Below are 21478 nucleotides of genomic sequence, written 5' to 3'. Positions count from 1 at the left end.
CAGGTAAGGCTTAGACTGGCTGCCTAAACCAGGTAAGGGTAGTCGATGGTTCTCAAACCCTCAGTGAGTTAGGGACATCACCTGCGTGCGAAGACAGGCTCTGGCAGACTGAGTGGACAGGATGAAGAATGGATCCAAAGGTCAAGAAGGCGGTTTCTTCACGTGTTGTAGAGGGAAGTGAGAGGCAGATGCGGCTCGTTGCATCTAGGAAGGTAGCTCATCTAGGAGAAGGAAAACTCTGGTCCACCTTCTTCAAGAGAAGAAGGAGGCTAAAGAGTAAGACTAAACCCTACACAAATGTGGAGTGGATTCCCAAGACGGTTGGATGGTACTTTGTATGCCTCCTTCTGGCAACTCCTGGACCTAAGCTGATGCCAAACATATTGCTTTGCTTTGCTTTGCTTTGAACCACATCAGCAAGGCCAAGAATAACAAATGGTACCAAATAGTATGGGAAACAGCCTTACTAGAAAAAATTAACCAATAAACTAAAACTGACAAGGGGACAAATAGAAGACGACGCCCCAGTATGGCTCCCCTTTATCACATACACAGTCCAACAAGACAATGACAAGAATCCATCAACAGCATACGAATCAATATGGCTAACCAAGGGGGCACAGTACATTTTATACTACACAACCCCTCCATTCTCTAACCCAGTGTTTTTCAACCTTTTTTGGGCAAAGGCACACTTGTTTCATGAAAAAAATCACGAGGCACACCACCATTAGAAAATGTTAAAAAATTTAACTCTGTGCCTATATTGACTATATATAAAGTAATTCTCTTGAATAGGAATCAAATAAACACAAAGAAGCATGGTTTAACACTCAAGCATGGTTTAATATTTTTTTCTTTAATGGCAAACAAAAACATTGCGGACCGTTCTCTGCTCAGTGGGGATCGATCCGCTGATCCCCGCTGAGCTGGCGGATGACAGCTCCGTCTCTGCACTGTGTGCGGAGAGGGAGATGTCAGAGCCCCGCTGCTCTCTATAGGGAATCAGATGAGAGAGGACCGCCTGTCTGCTCTCATCCGATCCCATCCGATCTGATCCCCACCCAGGACGGATGGAAAATAGGGTGGACACAATCCGGCGCCCGCCTAGTGGGCAAAAATTTGACTTTTTTAAAAAAACATCTTTTGAATTTTTCAATTTTTCCCACGGCACACCAGGCAACATCTCGCAGCACACTAGTGTGCCACGGAACAGTGGTTGAAAAACACTGCTCTAACCCCTTCCCATAAGAGGAATGCACAGCTCACTAAAAAGAAATTCGTATCTACCACACTCATGGAAAGCCTGCAGTTTCAACAACGTCTTAAGAAATTGTGGCTGTTTAAATATAACTTCTCCATTCCCAGTCTCCGGGCCCCTATTTTAGTTATAGCATCGATAAGAATTTCTTGTTTTAAGGCATATACTTTCGCCCGCCTTAGGAGCGTTCTTTGTGACGGATAGGTTTACTGAGGTTATCTGCAATGTTCAGATAAGCAATCTTTGAAGCTCATCTTTGGAACACAAACTTCTGAAAAGATATGCTTTAAGAAGGACAAGAAAGAAAAAAGAGAGAACTGCCAGTGGACTTTCTAGAGGGGAAAACTTCAGCCAATGTAGCTCCTCATTCCTGCTGTAGCAGCTTCTAGAAAAGGGCCAGCAACAACGCTTGAGCTTGCATAGGCACCGATTAACAGATTCCCTCTAAACTCACGAAAACTTAGTTCTCAAAGGACTTTGAGTCTCATCAGAAATCCCACTGCCTTGGTTGAGAATGTCAGGTTTGTTCCTTGGGTCACCACAAATGTCAAGCTCTTGGCAGAGTTCAATGGAATTATGGCTATGATGATGCCCACAAAAATCACATTAATAAAGGAAAAGTCGGGGGGGGAACACTATGCAAACTCCCTTACTCCTCAGCACAATTAGATAGCTCATGGCTATGGCCAGCCAGAAAGCCTGTAATTGCCCATTAATACACAATTCTCCCTCCTCCTCCCCCCTTTGGGTCCTTCTTTTTAATATTGGAGGAATTATTATTTTTTAATAATGTGTTAGGCATAGCAAAGGCTTCTCTGACAGTCAGCTTTATTTTCTGACAGCACATTTCATATTTAAGAAGGCATGTGGCAGGCTTAAGTTTTAAAATTTTAATCTCACTGCAGATGGCAAGAAAATGAATGGTGGAATTTCAGTCATGCTTTGGACGAAAAGGGGGGGGGGAGAGAAACCCCACCTCCAAGATGCTCCAGATTTTGTTGGTCTTTTACTTCACACCCTGTATCTCCCCTTCTAATTATAAGGATCTAGCAGCACACAGTTTGTTTGTTTTTGGGTAGTGTTGTGTTATCATTTATTATGGTCATCGTACCCGCCTTTAATTGCTCAGGAATGGCTTACAACAACATAAAAATGCAAAATCAATTACAGCAATTTACAGTTAGAAGAAAAGGTTGGATCTATAAAAGGGACAATGTGGTTTCTCCAAGCTTTGTTTGTGTGACATTTGAGAAGAATACTCCAAAAATATAAACAGCAAGTTCAGCGGTGCAAGAGGAATGGGAGAGAAAGAAACATGATCTAGGTTTCTGGACAGCTTATCCCACTGTGCTGATAGATATCTGAAACAGTACTGATTTTCTATGGTTTTGCATGATTTTAAACTCTCTTGTAAGCTTATGAATTAGCTGAATGAATTACGAGGAGCTTGTAGCTTGGGACAGATAGGGACAGCCCAGGACCTCCAAACACACATGCCAGTCTTGTGCCTCAGTGCTGCAAATGCAGCAAACTTTGGGCTCACAGGTTCATCTGGCATTGGCACTGACGCATGGCAGGGCCTTCTCGGTGGAGGCTCCCTTTTTGTGGAATGTTCTCCCTGGTGAGGCACAACTGTTGATTACACCCCACCTGGGGGGGGGAGCATGTCTATGGGTTTCTTTGTCATAATTTTTTAAAGATAAATATGGATGGTCATTTCTGATACAAGAGGAGGAGCCTTGAAAAGTTTGATTAATAAGGATGGAATAAACTATATTACTTAGCTATTGATTTTGCCTACATCTCCAATGCATACTAAAAAAAAAAAACCTTTCTGGTGGTGAGGAAACATATTGGATTTTGTTCCTCACAGGAGCAGAAGATTTAGTCTATTCCTGGCTCCTACAGTACAAACAGAAGTTTGCTGTATTGTTTGAGCTTTTGGGAACACAGGGAGCATAAATATGAATAGGAGTTACCTTGGCATTTCTGTAAGGCAGAATATAAACACAATGTAGTCTATATATTGCCTCATCAGATCACTGTTTGCCAGTTCTTATTGCTCATTTCTGAGCAAGAATTTGAACACAAGGGCTTCTCCCTCCATGACATCAAAGCCATGACAGACTGGGTGTCTGTCTCATCCAGCAGCAAGCACAATGCAACACATGCATAAATGACAACAAATCCTCAGCAACCCAGAATTGTAGACCCTGACGGTCATCTAGCCCAACAACTTGCAATGCAGGAATCTCAGCTAAAGCTTCCATGACTGATGGCCACCCAACCTCTGCTTAGAAACCTCCAAGGAAGGAGAGACCACCACCTTCGAAGGGAGTCTGTTTCACTTTTAAGCTGGAAAGGGAAGCACTCTGCTGAACTCACAAACGTGATTATGGAAGGATAATTAACACTGTGCCTCTGAAGAATACAGTAGTACCTCAGGTTACAGACGCTTCAGGTTACAGACACTTCAGGTTACAGATTCCGCTAACCCAGAAATAGTACCTCGGGTTAAGAACTTTGCTTCAGGATGAGAACAGAAATCGCGCAGCAGGAGGCACCATTAGCTAAAGTGGTACCTCAAGTTAAGAACAGTTTCAGACCCCCAGAATGAATTCAGTTCTTAACCCGAGGTACCACTGTACACGTTGACACCCAAACTGCCAGAGAACAAGCACATCTCCAGGCCAGAAAACCGAACGCCCCAACAAATTTCTTCACGGTGAACAAAGCAAAGCCCTTTGCACCTCATGTAGAAGGCAGAACAATTGTTTATCAATAGAAGCAGAGGCATCTCAGAATACACAAGATGAAAAATAGGGGCAAAGAGTTATCTTTGCATACATTTTCTTCCAATACAGAAAGGCAATTTCCTCTAACAAAACACATCCATTCAGCGTGAGCGAAGTTGCTAAAAATCCAAACAAAGAGGAGGGCAGACCCTGGCATTTATGTTCGCAAGATTTTTATTTAGCTCTACGCATTTCTGAGTACAATGCTTCTTCAGGGCCATGAAGAGCCAGCAAGTTGTTTGGTTTCAGGAAAAAAAAAAAAACACAACACAGCAGAGAGGAGAAAATTTTGCTACATCAAGGATAGATTTCAGCGCCTGTGGAGCAGAACAGGGCTTGCATTGACAAGAGCATGAACTTCCGAGGCTTTTGAACAGATCTTGGATGTTCCCACCAATTATTTCCTTCTGCCACGGAGAAGCGCAAGCACCTTGCAATTGAGGAAGATGGTTGCTAATATATTTTAACACATTTGACTGTTATTTCTTACAGAGAAAGGCACATGAAAAGAAATCATCAAGCACCCTCCCTCCCCAAAGTGCAAAACCAGCCATAAAAGAAAGAGAATAGGAAATGGCAGTATTTGAAAGTTGCTTGTCCCATTTGCCTCCCATGCTTGGGAAGTTGTGGGGAGGTAGGTTCCTGAAACAGGGCTTGGATGCAGCAGGGGCCTTGAATCAGCAATGTACTCGGGGGGGTGCCTAGGGGGAAGGCTGTGTGGTGCAGTGGTTAGAGTGCTGGACTAGGACCCAGAAGACCAGGGTTCAAATCCCCACTAAGCCATGCAGCACACTGGGTGAACATGGGTCAGTCAGCTCACAAATGGCTGTTTTATTAGAATAATATTAAAGGGGGGTGTTCGTTAAGAAAAATTATTTTATTTGCTGCTATACTGGATAATGATTTCTGCTCCCATTTTAATATATTCAGGGTCCTGTATTAGACTGAAAGTGACATTTTCTAACGTTAGCATCTATGGATTAATTTGGCTGTTAAATGAGCCTCCGAGGAAGAACAGGGGGAATAAATGTTAAAACAAACAAATTGACTGATTCCGCTGACCAGGCAGCAGTGGCGTACAGTGGTACCTCGGGTTACAGACACTTCAGGTTACAGACTCCGCTAACCCAGAAATAGTACCTTGGGTTAACTTTGCTTCAGGATGAGAACAGAAATTGCGCTGTAGCAGCAGGAGGCCCCATTAGCTAAAGTGGTGCTTCAGGTTAAAAACAGTTTCAGGTTAAGAATGGACCTCCAGAACAAATTAAATTCTTAACCCGAGGTACCACAGTAATTGCAAATGTGTGGAGCCCTGCTTCCCAGAATCCTTTGCAGCGCACAAGATGGAACCAATTCTCAGGAACAGTAAACTAACCAAAGCCCCTCTTCATCCCTCCCCAAAGCAGTCTCTAGCATTTACTCTGCAAGATACAGAACAGTTTATTATCCTGCGCCTTCCCAAGTCGTGCTCCTGCGTACGTTTTCTGTTCCACCCGGCAGATACACCTCTTTCAGGAGTGCGTGGTTAATGATAGGCATTAAACTGTACTCCATATGGGGAGAAAAGAAAAGCGAAGTTATGGTTTTGATACACAAAAAGAAAACACTCGCCTGCAGTTTTTACGTTTAAAATAAATACCCTGCAATTTGACGCAGGATCTGAATCAGCCGGAAATGTTGAAGGAGTAATGAGCAAAGGCTTAAGAAAAAAACAGCCAAGTGCAGCTGGAAGTTTATTATGGTTCCCATAATAGCCGCAGCATCTAAACTGTCCTGGAGGTTGGGTCTTTAAGCAACAGAAAGGCTGGCATCATAGATGCAAGATAACCGATCATATGCTGTGAGAAACCCAACTGGAGTGTATAGAACAGAAGTCAACGGGCACATAGAGATGAAGAAATATTATTTGGAAAGGCGTGCGTATATGAATGTGCGTGCAATTTATCTATTTTTATCTCTCTGCTTTGTTGCAAATCGCCCTACGGCTTGCACAAAGGGTGGTACGTAAATAATCTAAAGAGCTAAGAGCAATCAGTATCACATTAAAGGAACTCAATTCCAAATCCAAATCCCAGGGCTTGATGGAGAGGTGTAGCCATCACCACCTCCACAGCTGGCACTGGCTAAGGTGCAAGAGAGAGGAAAGGACCCCTTGGCTGCACCAGCTAGCATGCTGGTGCTTCAAAGAGACCCAAATTTGTGCCCATTGCTGTTGTGTGACGGCAGAAGGGTTGGCAGTATCAGTGCTCCAACCCCTGCCCTTAAAAACCCTGTGTAAGGGGTGTCGGGTGGTTGCTCGAGAGCAATCAGGCACGATGCCTCACTAGTCTGTGCTAAAGCTTTCTTATTGGTGCTAAAAAAAAAAGCCATTGCAAAGCAGAGTGCCTCTATTCCATGCCTTGCTCATTCACTGGCAGAATCTGAGATTGGGCGGTGCTTAAATCTCTCCCAGCAGAGTAGTTTCTTGACCCCCAGTCTGCGCCTCTCGTCTCTGCGCGGAAGCCTACTGCACAGGGACGGCTTGGGTAAAGGGGGACCTCCCTCCTCCCCACTTTGCTCAGGCAAGGTGTCCTGGCACTGCCTTGCATCCTCCGAGCCCTGCATCTCCTCTCCACTAGAGGCAGGGCTTCCTTCCTCCGGTGAGGAAGTGCTGCTTCCCACAATCTTTGGGGGCTCTCTGTAATCCACCCGGCTTTTCCCCTCTTGCCCCTGCGTCGATGGCAGTTCCCTGACACCCTGCTTTTGGGGTTACTGCTGTCGATAGTCCCCACCCACCTGGTGGATTCACTGGGGTGTTTCTTGCAGGCAGCGTTCAAAATTATTTTGCACCTGGCTCCCTACCACTTGTGACAAAGTGAAGGTGTCTGGGTGCCAGGATGCTGCCTGACGTCTCCACCACCTGGGGATCATTGGATCGGGACTATTTTCACACACTAATGCCCCATGCTGTAGAAATCTATCGGTTATATTTTATCTGCACAATCGGAATGAATTTCTGGAACCAAAATGCTTTTTTCTGTGCAGCCTGAGCAGGAGCAGTAGTCACCATTAGGAAAAAAAGGTCAGAATAGGCCAGTCTATATAGGTGGACCGTCTCTGGATCAAATGGCTTTTCTTCTTCAAGTTCTCAAAGTTCTTTTTTTAAAATAATTTTTATTAAACACTTTCAACATACCAAATTGTCATTCCAAATAATCAATTGCATCATTTTCCCCCCTTTCCCTCTCCCCCCCCCCCAAGGACTTCCCTCAGCTCCCCTCTCTGATTTCTTTGCACATAATTGTTTTCTGCATGTTATAAAATTGCACATATCCTTGCCTTATCTGTCATCTGTTCAACTAATAAATTTGTGGGTGCTTATTCAAAACCTGCCCAAGTCATTTTGTTGTCTTCCTTGAAGTCACGATTGTCCTTGCCACACAGTTTATACGTCAATTTAGCCAGTTCCACATAGCACATCAGGTTTTCTTGCCACTGTTCTTTCGAAGTTCTCAAAGTTCCTAACCTAGCTCTAGGTTATCATCTGAACCAGCCAAATGTTTCACCGAGAATCAATCACAGTCAGTCCATCATTTGAGAAAACCAAGACTTTTGAGCCGTCTTGCCCCAAAATGGCAACTACACATTCTGTTTTGGCGACTGCAATTTTGATTTAAGGAGCCATTTGATGCCCAGCTTATACATCTGAATTTCTAACGCCACTTACAGTTGGGGCTTCCCCACCAATGGCAGAGACTGACAGAGTTGAGAGGCATTGGGCACAGGGACTCATCTGACCCCATCCAAAGATCCTCTGGCAGCACAGCGTATCAGTGGCTAGAAGTGCCTTTTACCAACTGCAAATGGTTTGACAGCTACGGCCATTCCTGGGTTGGATTGTGTGGCCACAGCAGTTCATGCACTGGTTACCTTCAAGACTGGATTACTGCAATGTGTGGGGCTTCCCTCACGCTTGATCAGGAAGCTGCAGTTAGGGCAGAATGCTGCAGCACCATTGCTGACACCACATGTGAAAGAACTTTGGAACTCCCTGCCTATTGATATGAGGCAAGTGCCTTCACTGCGTTCTTTTTGGTGCCTGTTGAAGACATTCTTATTTAGACAAGCTCGCCGAAGCTGTTTAGAAAGTTTGTGTGCGTTTTGGTCTACTCTGTTGTGGCTTTCGCTTACTGTGTGTGTTCAGTCACGGTTGTAAATTTATTAGCGGTCATTTTTATTGTTTTGTCTCTTCCGTAAACCGCTTTGAGGGTTTTCTCTACAATCAAGCTGTATGAAAATTTTATGAAATAAAATAATTAACAAGATTCTAGCGAAAAACCCAAAACAAATCCCTGTCTGGGTGGTTCACACAAAACAATACAACATATTCAAAAGAAAGCTGCTCTGTAAGTCAGGAGATTCTCAGCTGAGACAGAGAGGGAGTGATTGTTTGCAGATGGTGCGTAAGATATGGCATCGGAAATTGGCTCTTAAGGGAGAGAGAGAGAGAGAGAGAGAGAGAGAGAGAGTCTGTCCTTTAGCTGTTTAGCAGACTTGAGCAACATCTAAAAATCAGAACAGCACCCAATAGCAACGGGCCTTGCATCCAGTCTAGAATATTCAGGCTCTGCCATCTGGCATAGGAAGGAGGCAAAACAACCCCCAACCCTCACCCCCCCCCGCTTCAAAAAAAGCTGCACAATATTCAGAAAGAGAAAACATCCCCCTACAACCATTGGTCCCCAACCGGCAAATCACAACCCACATTTGGTCACACGAGAACCACCACTATTTGACAAACTATTGTGTGTAAGATGGCAAAATAAAGTGAAGACAAAACACATACAGGTGGGAGATCAGACACAAACCAAGGCAGAACTCTGATTTTTAAAGAGAATTTTTAGGAGAGATATCCAAATTTTGCACCTAGTTCTTGGGTCACCCAGAGGCAAGTGTCCCAGAATAGCACAGCCTCTGGCTAACTTGGAAAAATCAAGGACACCTGGGAAGGGATTAAAATATGCACTGAACTAGCAGGAAAAGAGCCATATTTTAGTAATACACCCAGAATCATGCACACCACAGGGCAATTAAAGAATGTTACAATGGGTCTCTGTTGACTGTACACATGACCCTGTAAAGATAATCTTATCTATCCATCCATCCATTGGATGGTGTTTGCATACTGCTTAACTCTAATTACAGATAGGTAGCCGTGTTGGTCTGCCATAGTCAAAATAAAAATATTCCTTCCAGTAGCACCTTAAAGACCAACTAAGTTAGTTCTTGGTATGAGCTTTCGTGTGCATGCACACTTCTTCAGATAACTCTAAAGTTGCTTAACTCTAAAGTTGTTTCCCTAGTGTTTATTTTTAAACAGTAAGCCCCCTGGGGTAGGGAGCTGTCCCCTCATTCTTTGCAGAACGCCTCATATATATATTTTCTTTGTTCAAATATTTATAACCTGCACTTTTATAAAGTATTTGGAGGTAGCTCAAGGCATGTAAAATATAATAAAACCAGTTCATAAATACCCACAAAATGTGATTGAAAAACATCCACAAAGCATCAGATGCTGGTCTGTTAAGGAGAGCAATTCGTTCTGTGAAAAGCTGCCTAAACAAGTGCAGTTTTCAAGAGACGTCCGAAAGGAAGGGACAGTCCCTGACAAACCTCTAGCAGCAGGGAGTTCCAGAGAGCAGAGCCTACCACACTAAAGTCCAACCAAACCCCAGTGAATGCCAGTTCTTGGCCTATCTTTCTGCCTCTCTGTGTATCACTGCAGGTAAAGGTAAAGGTAAAGGGACCCCTGACCATTAGGTCCAGTCGTGACCAACTCTGGGGTTGCAGCGCTCATCTCGCTTTATTGGCCGAGGGAGCCAGCGTACAGCTTCCGGGTCATGTGGCCAGCAGGACTAAGCCGCTTCTGGCGAACCAGAGCAGTGCATGGAAACGCCGTTTACCTTCCCGCTGCAGCGGTACCTATTTATCTACTTGCACTTTGAGGTGCTTTCGAACTGCTAGGTTGGCAGGAGCAGGGACCGAGCAATGGGAGCTCACCCCGTCGTGGGGATTCAAACCACCGACCTTCTAATCGGAAAGCCCTAGGCTCTGTGGTTTAACCCACAGCGCCACCCGCGTCCCATCACTGCAAGTACATATGCTCAAATGCTGATGTCCAAATATAGTACCTCACTTCTGCTATGTATTCCTTTAGATATGACAGGGACCCAACTATCTGCGCTTTCCAGAAACAGCTGGAAGACATTTTGTTCCAGCAGGCTTTCCCAAACGTATCTTTGCCACGAGTGTCTGGTTGTTAGGCTTTCAGCCTTTTTAAAAATGTGTTTGCTGGTTTTGTGGGGTTTTTAATCGTTTTTAATTCTCTTATGTGTCAATCACCCTTGTAAATATATGACAAAAACTTATTCGGGCAAATACAATGGAGATTTGCGATCGGACAGGATTAGGCAGAGGAGGACAGGAAGCTCCTGCCAGCCACACAACAAAATCTTCTGGTGTTTAGGAGAATGTCTGGCTCAAACATGTGCATGCGCTCGAGATCAATGCCTGAATGTGGAGTACCCTGTCTCTATGCACTTTCTAAATAGAATATTTCCCCTTCCGTTTAACACATGAGGAAAGGCACGATGAAGCAGCTAACAGAACCACGGACAGCTTAATTGAAAAGCCAGAGAAGCTCCTTCCTCTTTAGCTTTCATTAATCAATTTTTCTCTAGGTAGTTACTGTAGTTTGATTGAATGCTACATACCTCATGCTGGTGACTTCACACTTAGCAAAAGACCTGTGCCTGCAAGTCAGGCGGAATAACTCTGCTATAGAGGTTTTATTTTTCCTTCGGTGAAGGCTGAAACCAACCTCTTTCCTAATAGTTTTATACCACTTAGTCAGCCTTCCCTTCACCCAACACCATTTTCTCAATTGCCTCCCCTGACGCTGCTGAGGATAACATACAGGTACAGTGGTACCTCAGGTTAAGTACTTAATTCGTTCCAGAGGTCTGTACTTAACCTGAAACTGTTCTTAACCTGAAGCACCACTTTAGCTAATGGGGCCTCCTGCTGTTGCCGCTCCACAGGAGCACAATTTTTTGTTCTCATCCTGAAGCAAAGCTCTTAACCTGAAGTACTGTTTCTGGGTTAGTGGATGTAACCTGAAGCGTACGTAACCCGAGGTACCACTGTACTTGCGTTGGAGGGCTAACAACAGCTTTTTTGGGGATGGGGGATAATTTAGGTCAGGGGATGCCACTCAGGAGCAGAGAGATTTAAATAATAATAATAATAATAATAATAATAATAATAATAATTAATAGTAATAATGCTGCTTCCCTAGGACCACTTCCTCAACCACTCAGGGGGCCTTGCAGCTGGTCTTCAGATGAAATCAAAATGTCAGGAAAGCCAATACAATTATACATTCCATCTTATTTTAGGCACCAACTTACAAAAGCCTTTATTAACCTGCCCGTCTATCCACAGGTTAATTATAAGCCTCCACAGCTGAAAAAAACCCCAGCTCATCCTTTAACAAATTTCCCTCCGTATGACTAAGAGTCATTATTTTAGCTTCCACATCTGCACAGGTAAGTGATTATTGAAAGACCTGGTTGAACTACGCCTGTGTGCTCAGAGAGAGAGAGGAGAGAGACACACAGGTGTAGATTCCTGTTTGCACTGAAGATTCTCATGGAACCATCAAAAGGTGGGTTGGAAGGGACCCCCAAGTGTCATCTAGTCCAACCCGCCGCAATGCGGTAATCACACCTAAAGAATCCCTGGCAGACAGCTTTTCAACAAGTTTAAAAACCTCCAGTGAAGGAGTGGGGAAGGAGGGAGAGAGTGTGGGGAAAGAGAGGAAAGATGGAGGGGGGGTGGAATTGGGGAGGGCGGAGTTAAGGGAGGTTGGGGGGGTAGGCAATGAGCCAAAGGGAGGGTTCTGATTCCTGCCCACCCCTGTTATTCTCAAAGACAGAGTCAATCATGTTTTAACAATAGTTTTCAATTTGTTGTTGCTGTTTGTCGTATCCGACTCTTCGTGACCCAATGGACCAGAGCACTCCAGGCACTCCTGTCTTCCACTACCTCCCGCAGTTTGGTCAAACTCATACTGGTAGCTTCGACAACACTGTCCAACCATCTCGTCCTCTGTCGTCCCCGTCTCATTGTGCCCTCCATCTTTCCCAACATTAGGGTCTTTTCCAGGGAGTCTTCTCTTCTCATGTGGTGGCCAAAGTATTGGAGCCTTAGCTTCAGGATCTGTCCTTCCAGTGAGCACTCTATTGTCCCCCTTACACAACACTTAAAAGCAAAACAAAGCAATCACTGAAGTAAGTTGCTACTCTAGAGGCATTTTAAACAACCAAACAGGGCTGTATTGTTACATTAATGTTGCCCTTTTTCTCTGAGGAGTGCTGGAAAGTGCACCTGGTTCCCCAGTCCTTTTCTTTGTCTTCACAACAACACCGTGAGGTAGTAGCTCAAGCTGAGAGTGTGTGTGATTAGCTCAGGGTGACTTTGTGTGCTTCTTGGCTGTGTGCAGATTTGAACCCAAGTTTTCCTGCTCTGGTCTTGCACTGCGCTGACTTCGGCATTTTCTATCCCAGCTTTCCCTCAGGTTAGAGCACAGGGCAGCTTAAATCGCAGGATATAATATACAAAGGAGAACGAAACATAACAAAATAAGAGTGTACATCCTTTACAAATGCAGCAACACGAACCCTGAACTCAAAGCAGCATCGACACCACCAGGTTGCAAAGGTCCTGAGCAAATTAGTATGTTTTCACCTGTCACCTAAATGTAGCTTGCGTGGACAACTGACACGTGTCACTCGGGAGGTAAAGGTAAAGGGACCCCTGACCGTTAGGTCCAGTCGTGGCCGACGCTGGGGTTGCAGCACTCATCTCGCTTTATTGGCTGAGGGAGCCGGCGTACAGCTTCCGGGTCATGTGGCCAGCAGGACTAAGCCGCTTCTGGTGAACCAGAGCAGCGCACGAAAACGCCGTTTACCTTCCCGCTGGAGCGGTACCTATTTATCTACTTGCACTTTGACGTGCTTTCGAACTGCTAGGTTGGCAGGAGCAGGGACCGAGCAACGGGAGCTCACCCCGTCGCGGGGATTCGAACCGCCAACCTTCTGATCGGCAAGTCCTAGGCTCTGTGGTTTAACCCACAGCGCCACCCGTGTCCTACATCACTCGGGAGAGAGTTCCATGAACAGGCATGGGGCAGCCGTCCAAATAAATGAATAAATAAATGTTGCTATCAAGACCAGTTTGGCAATAAACAATGAACTCGTTAAACAGCCTCCGGCAACTGACACTCTCTCAGCTTTGCTCTTCTCTCCCCATTACTGTGCGGTGAAGAGAATAAGGGCTGACTTTACTCACGGCACCCTTCGCAAGCCACAGTTCCTCTTCTCCACAACCGTTAATAACATAAGGGCAGCTCTGCTGGATTTGGCCCAAGGCCCATCATGTCCAGCATCCTTTTCTCACAGTGGCCAACTATGGGATGCCTGTAGGAAACTCGCGGTCAGGGCTTGAGCGCAACGGCACTCTCTCTTGGAGTAAGTTCATGCTTGCAGGGAGAAAAGCCAGGGCTTAGGGTTAATAGCTTGCACCTACAAGGTCAGGAGCTTATGGGGTAAGAGGCAGAGGCTGATGCCAATGATACAGCACAAAGTAGGGTATAAGTAGCCCTGCATTTGTAGCGTGGTTTTTTGGGGATGGTGGAATCCAGATAGGTCTATTTCTGCTGGGAGAACTTTTGCTGAGAACACCTTCTGCAAACTACCTGCCAGTAAATATACTGAGCTGCCTAGTGTCTGTCTTCTCCGACTGGCGATTGGCCTGGGTCCAATTTAATGCTTCCGGTGGCGCGCTGAATGCACTCTGCACATGCCCCAACACTCTCTCCCACATGTGATTCCCAGTGTCTGATACTAAGAAGCACACTGCCTCCAACAGTGTGAGAGAGCACACAGCCATCATCACCAGTAGTCTTAACCCTTCAGGAATTGTAGCTCTGTCGTAGCTACACCAGCTCTCAAGAAAAAAATGTTGGTATTTTATATTCCTCAGCACCACCACCCCAAATAACAGAGGGAGGGAGGAATCGGCATGGCTTGCAGAAGTTCCAAGTCAAAATATAACAAAATTTAAAATTTAAACATGGCAGATAGCATAGTTTAAGGTGGTTCCCAAGCAGTTGCAAAAAAACCTGAAAGCCTGTAGTGTAGATGTGCCTTAAAAAAACAAACCTGGTTTTTCTTTTTATCTACTTCCTACGTTTATCATTACTAAGGAGCAGCTTGGGTTGAACTGCGATCCTCTTTCAACAGGTGTGACAATCTCATTTGTGCAGGGAAGAAGAATTGCTTGTTTCCAGTAGCAGCAGCAACGTGATTTGAAAACCCCAGCAATGCAAGCACTTGCCAGACATGGGACAACATCATTGCTTCCTTGGTGTTGTTAGAGACAGTGTTAAACAGTTAAGGCTCTTCCTCCACATTCAGTTGCCGGCTAGTAATGCTGCATCACACATGCATAATATTATCAAAGGGAAGTATATGCCTAAGCTTACCTGCAGAGGCAGCTTAAAACATATCCCTGGCTGCAACTGCACATCTGTTTATCTCTTCGTTATAAAGAGTAAAGCTGCTCCATACAGATTCATCTCCATCGGGTTTAAAATGAAAAAATCTCTTGCCAACTTGCAAAAGTTAAGAAAGGAAATTGTGCATGTCCATTCTGCTTTAGTGAGCAGCACATCCAGCTCTTTCTGAAGTCCCGTTCATGTGGCCAAACAGGACAGAGTGAACGCACATGGGAGGCGCTTCTGCAATCCCCGTGTCTCCCCACCTCTACTTATTCACTGCTGGTCTTTAATAAACGCCATCTCCAACTCCTCGAAAGAACCCATCAACGGTGTCTCTGAAAATTTTTACACATCACTTGGGAAGACAGGCGAACTAATACCAGTATACTGGAAGAAGCGAAGATCACCAGTGTTGAAGCAATGATTCTTCAACATTGACTTCGTTGGACTGGTCATGTTGTGCAGATGCCTGGTTATCGTCTTCCAAAGCAACTACTCTACTCTGAACTTAAAAATGGAAAGTGTAATGCTGGTGGTCAACAAAAGAGGTTTAAAGACTGTCTCAAGGCAAATTTTTAAAAATGTAGTATAAACACCAACAATTGGGAAACACTGGCCTGCAAGCGCTCCAATTGGAGAACAGCCTTTACCAAAGGTGACATGGGCTTTGAAGACACTCAAACTCAGGACGCAAGGGGGAAACGTGCTAAGAGGAAGGCACGCTTGCAAATCCACACCGTGATCAACTCCCGCCCGGAAACCTATGTCCCCACTGTGAAAGGATGCGTAGATCCAGAACTGGCCTCCACAATCACTTACGGACTCATTGTTAAAACCCTGTTTATGAGAGACAATCTTACACGACTACAAGTGATCACCAGAGAAGAAGAAGAAGGTTGAGGGAACAGAGAGGTTCAGAAGGAAGGTGAGCAGGACGCAAAACGTCTTGGAATTTTCCACCTTCCAAGATGAAAACCCTTCTTTCTCCTTTATTACCCAATGCATGGTGATGGCAAAACATTGCTGCTCACTACAGAGACAAAGCCACTCTGCACATGCCCAGGGGGGCACAGCCTATTTTGTTGTTGTTTAGTCGTTTAGTCGTGTCCGACTCTTCGTGACCCCATGGACCAGAGCACACCAGGCACTCCTGTCTTCCACTGCCTCCCGCAGTTTGGTCAAACTCATGCTGGTAGCTTCGAGAACACTGTCCAACCATCTCGTCCTCTGTCATCCCCTTCTCCTTCTGCCCTCCATCTTTCCCAACATTAGGGTCTTTTCCAGGGAATCTTCTCTTCTCATGAGGTGGCCAAAGTAGTGGAGCCTCACCTTCAGGATCTGTCCTTCCAGTGAGCACTCAGGGCTGATTTCCTTCAGAATGGATAGGTTTGATCTTCTTGCAGTCCATAGGACTCTCATTTTAGTTCTTATATATATCCCTCCCTATTTATTATTCTAATTCATACACTCACTAAATTTAGCCCCTGCCTTTGCCCCAAGACAATCAGAAAAGCTGACATGGTTCTCTCGACAACCTTCATTTTATCTTCACAGGGTGGGCTGTGCTGAGAGATGGTGGCTGGCCCAAGGTTAAGCAGTCAGCTTCACAGCTGAGTGTGGATTTTAACCTGGGTCTCCCTGCCCTCCGTCCAGTGCTGCACAATTTTCACCTGCATTTCATGGAAGTTCGAAGGCAGCCTTGGCATGAATTAAGTACCTGCAAGTCGGCCTCATAAAGGCTTTCAGATTTGCTTTGGATGCTCTGCCAAATACACAGCAAACACAGATGGGAGATGCTGCTGGGACTTCCGTGGCCTTGGCAGTCAGCACCACAGAAGGAAACTAGCCAGTTTGGGGCTCCTTCCTATGGGCTCTGCAATATTGGTTCGCTAATGCAAAGTGCAACAGGGTAAAGGCTGATCAGGATTTTGTGCCTTCCTTACTTTAGCCAAGGGAGAAACTGCAGCTTCTCTCATCCTTGCCTGAAAGCTTCACCTGCCTGCTGTGACCCTCTTCCACTAAGCTATGAAAATTCACCGCTTGTTATGCCATTAAGGAAAATTATGGTATTTGACACCATGCAAGTGGGCTAAGATGTATAGAGCAGTCTCAGATAAGTGTTGGGAGTGTATGTAGGTGGAAGGTACCTTTTTCCATACCTGGTAGATGTGTGTAACAGAGAATTATTGTGAGATGATGTATAACGAACTAGAAAAGATGTTCAAAATAGATATACCCAAAAAGCCAGGAGTATTTCTTCTGGGAATACGTGGAAGAAGTAAAGGTAAAGGGATCCCTGACCATTAGGTCCAGTCATGGCTGACTCTGGGGTTGCGGTGCTCATCTCACTTTATTGGCCGAAGGAGCCGGCGTACAGCTTCTAGGTCATGTGGCCAGCATGACCAAGCTGCTTTCTGGCAAACCAGAGCAGTGCACGGAAACACCGTTTACCTTCCCGCTGGAGGGGTACCTATTTATCTACTTGCACTTTGACATGCTTTTGAACTGCTAGGTTGGCAGGAGCAGGGACCAAGCAATGGGAGCTCACCCTGTCGCGGGGATTCAAACCACTGACCTTCTGATCAGCAAGTCCTAGTCTCTGTGGTTTAACCCACAGCGCCACCCACATCCCTACGTGGAGGAGAGATCCCCCCAAAAGTTGGTAAGCACCAGAGTACTCTACCCACAGAAATGGGAAGCACTAGAAATCCCAATGAAATAGGAAAGGGTACTCAAGCTACGAGAGTACTTAGAAATGGCATGACCCACCGCTAAAATAAGGAATTAGAAAGACAAAATATATGTGGAAGAACCAAGAACCTTTTCAGTCTATATAAGAATGCAATACAGCCAAATGAAATTTCAAACCTATGAGCAATGGCAAGAAAAGATATAGGATTTAGATAAACAGATAAGGTTGGACAGGCAGCAGGGAGGAAAGAGAATTAGACCATCACAGATGTAAAAATGGGAAGTCGCCAGGATAAATAAATAGATTTTTATGTAAATGGTATATTATATGAGCTTAATGTGTAAAATAAACTTTTTTAAAAAAAGAAAAAGTACAGGAGTCCTGTATTATTCTGCATTCAGACACCCTGGGTATCAAAGGCTCAGCAAAACCTCCCTTGGAAAGAAGTTGGTTTTACTAATGAAGCTTCCTCCCACGACTTGCCAACCCAAAGCTCAGCATCTGCTGCAACCCTACAGCATTCCAAAAATCAAAGTTAAAAGTCTTGTAGGGCTGGCAGCTTCTTAAGCAGCTCCTGTAGCTGTGTCTTTAATGGATGTCTGATCCGCATTTGTCAGCAGGCGGAATATATTTATGCACACACACATGCACACACACAGTTTTCCCTGTTCATTTCTGCAGCTGTTAAAGGCGCAATAGCAGGTCAGGTCATTTTTGCCGAACAGCTGGCAACCTTATACAGCCCTTCTTTTGCCTATGCCTGCATCTCCTCTCCTCAAGATAACCAGATTAAAAAGGGAGGTTGGCTACTGAACCCTTGACAGTCGTGCAGAAGGTGAATTTTGGCAGTACATCTTGTCACATTGCAGCGGTGCAGAGATGAGAAAATTTGCAGTGGCTGAAATTCTCTTTGGCACAAAAACTATGAAATCGACAAGGAGGATGGATGTGTAGAGACAGGAATTTTGCAGGTTGGGAGTGCTCTTTTGTAGAGCTACAGACGCTTGCTCTGCTTTTGCTTCTAAAGCTGCAAACCTCTCCTCAATGACTTGCAAGCAAGTCCACTGATGGAAGAAAACACGCACAGTCACCAAAACACTAAATTCACCATGGCAGGTAAGAAAAGTACAGTTCCCCCAGGTGTGTGTGTTTAAAGCTATTAAGCTGAATTAATAACTGCGGAAAGCTATCATCCTGTGAACAGTTTGCTCCTGGGATTGGCTCCAGCCACAATTTATTTCCGAAGCTTATCAACAGAGTCCCAACAGTGGGACAGAAAAGGGAAAGTAAAAATCTCTTGGGCTGTCAGCCTAATGTACACTTAATACTAGGGAGTAAAGCTGCAGCCCTAATCGTACTTGCTTGGGAGCATGCCCCGCTGAATTAAACAGGACTTACTTCTGAGTAGGCATGGCTATCATCACACTGTATGGCTCACTTAGACAAAAGGAAACTTACTCCTAAGTAAACACTGCGGTGATGATTACAGTGATAATTTCTCATCCCTATTTTATTTTTATATTGTGCAATGCTACCCTAGGAGAAGGATTTCTTTTCTCTCTTTTTTTTTTACTATATACGGAAATAAAATAAGATTTAAAAATAACTATAACATATGGGTTTGTTTCCATGACTAACTAATGCCCTAAGCAGAGGTACTCTGAACATGGCTAAGGTTCACATTGCTGCCTTTGTGAGCAGTGAAGTTTGTTCTTCCCTTGCATTCTAGAGCTCTTTCCCTCCTACCCCCAGCTGCGTAATTAGAGGAGTGCGACTGATTTGGTTGCCCTGGGCACAGAGCTTTGGAGGCGCACAACCATGGCTTTGAATGGAAGGTGAGAGGGAGGGGGCATCCAATTTTGGTGTCACAGAGTTCCACTAAATTTGAGACCCCAAGGTCCATCACTGCCAGCTGCTTACATCAGCAGGGCATCATTAGTGTCATTCTGTTTGTTTCTACACCAGCAGGTGTTATGGGGGGGGGCAAAAGTACCTTTACTTTATGCAAAGATGTTCACACCTTGGCTAGCAACAAATTAGGGAATTAGAAACAGCTTAAAGACTCCCAATTGGTGGGAAGAAGCTGGTTATAGAACCAACCCATCCAAACCACAGTATACTTTGACATTGTCTATCTGTTTTTTCTCTACAGGTGTTCAGGTGCCTCTTGAGATCCTTGGCATGTGGTTTTCCAAAGGTGGTCTTCATCAGTGTTTGAATTCTAGCTGCCATTTTGAATCAAGATAGCAGACCGAAACAACACGTTGCTGTGATTTTGCTCGTTTCTTTCCGGAATAGGTTCGGCCACCTCTTGAGATCTTGTCACCAAACATGGCATAAGGGTTCCAGAGGTGTGGGGGGGTACATTGATAGTTGGGTGCCAGGAGGGTGGACTGAAACACAACTTTTTTTGGCATAGGTTTGGCCGCTTCTTGAGATTTCATTGCCAAACTTGGCACAAGGGGGTTGGGGGTGACAGTCTTTGTTGGCTGGGTGCTATTTTGGATCAAGACGCCACACTTAAACCGAGACTGTGGTGTGACTTCGTTTTTTTGTACATAGGTTTGACCGCCGCTCGTGATATCGCCGCCAGATGTGGTACCAGAGTTCCTGAGGTGGAGGTGGGAGCAAAATTTGGAGTGACTTCACCTGATTTTTAGTGTGTTGGTCCAAAAACACAAATTATGCTATCCCAGTCTGTGCTGGACAGTCCCCACTAGTGTGTTATAACAAAGTACAGGATACACATGCATTCTGGATAATGTCATGCAAACGCAGATTAAAAACCCAGCATTGGGAATGCAGTGAGTGCACAGTCAAAGGGTGCGTGAACACAGACAGGAATTGCAATCCTACAGATGTTTACTCACAAGTGAGCCTGGTGTAGAATTTCTTGCCCTGCAAACCTAACGCACATTTAATAGGGAGTAATGCTGCAATCTTAACCCCACTTGCCCACAGAATTCAGAGAACCATCAAATGGTGGAGTTGGATGGGACCCCTGAGGGTCATCTTGCAATGCAGGAATCACAAGTAAAGAATCCCTGACGGATGGATGGCCATTCATCCTCTGCTTTGAAACCTTCAAGGAAGGACAGCCCACCACCTTCCGAGTGAGTTCCTTCGACAGTAGAACAGCTGCCATCATAGAGTTCTTCCTGACATCAAGCCTGAATTTCCTTTCTTGTAACTTGGAAGTCATTGATTGGAGTCCTACCCTCTGGAGCAGGAGAAAACAAGCTTCTCCATCTTCCATGTGACGGCCCTCTAGATATCTGAAGACAGCTCTCATACCACCCTCTCAGTCTCCTCTTCTCCAGGCTAAACATACCCAGCTCCCTCAACTGCTCCTCATAAGGTTTGATTTCCAGACCGAAAACTGGTACTTACTTTGGAATAGGCATGGCTACACTTGCACCACAAGTATGGAACTGAGAGCTGGACCATAAAGAAGGCTGATCGCCAAAGAATTGATGCTTTTGAATTATGGTGCTGGAGGAGACTCTTGAGAGTCCCATGGACTGCAAGAAGATCAAACCTATCCATTCTGAAGGAAATCAGCCCTGAGTGCTCACTGGAAGGACAGATCCTGAAGCTCCAATACTTTGGCCACCTCATGAGAAGAGAAGACTCCCTGGAAAAGACCCTGATGTTGGGAAAGATGGAGGGCACAAGGAGAAGGGGACGACAGAGGATGAGATGGCTGGACAGTGTTCTCGAAGCTATGAACATGAGATTGACCAAACTGCAGGAGGCAGTGGAAGACAGGAGTGCCTGGCGTGCTCTGGTCCATGGGGTCACGAAGAGTCGGACACGACTAAACGACTAAACAACAACAACAACACTTGCACCACACATCCAGATCCAACCCAACAAACATTCTTTGCTGCAGACTGTGCAGAAACAAACCTAGACTGGCCCCCTGCCCCATGACTCCAGCCACAGCAAGTGACCTCGGACAAATAATGCCTTAGGCAAGGAAAACGCATCTCCCAGCAAACGAAGTGCCCTAGCCTAGTGGTTAGAGCATCCCTTTGGCATGCAGATTCAATCCCTGGCCGCTCCAGCAGCTTTTCTCAACCTGTGGGTCCCCAGATGTTGTTGGACTACAACTCCCATCACCCCTAGCT

At 45.2% G+C, this 21478-nt stretch overlaps 1 protein-coding gene across 1 annotated transcript in view; it reads right to left on the bottom strand.

Moving 5' to 3' along the window:
- LOC310705780 (uncharacterized protein) overlaps positions 1-21478 on the bottom strand; it is a gene marked incomplete at its 5' end in the record, with an annotated part of 58520 nt that overhangs the window by 20910 nt on the left and 16132 nt on the right. The gene's annotated exons all lie outside the window — the stretch shown is intronic.

Source organism: Podarcis liolepis (genome assembly GCF_965112155.1).
Source record: "Podarcis liolepis genome assembly, chromosome: 4".
Classification (NCBI taxonomy): Eukaryota; Metazoa; Chordata; class Lepidosauria; order Squamata; family Lacertidae; genus Podarcis; species Podarcis liolepis.
The sequence above is the reverse complement of the archived record's forward strand: the minus strand, read 5'-3'. Positions and strand labels throughout refer to the sequence as shown.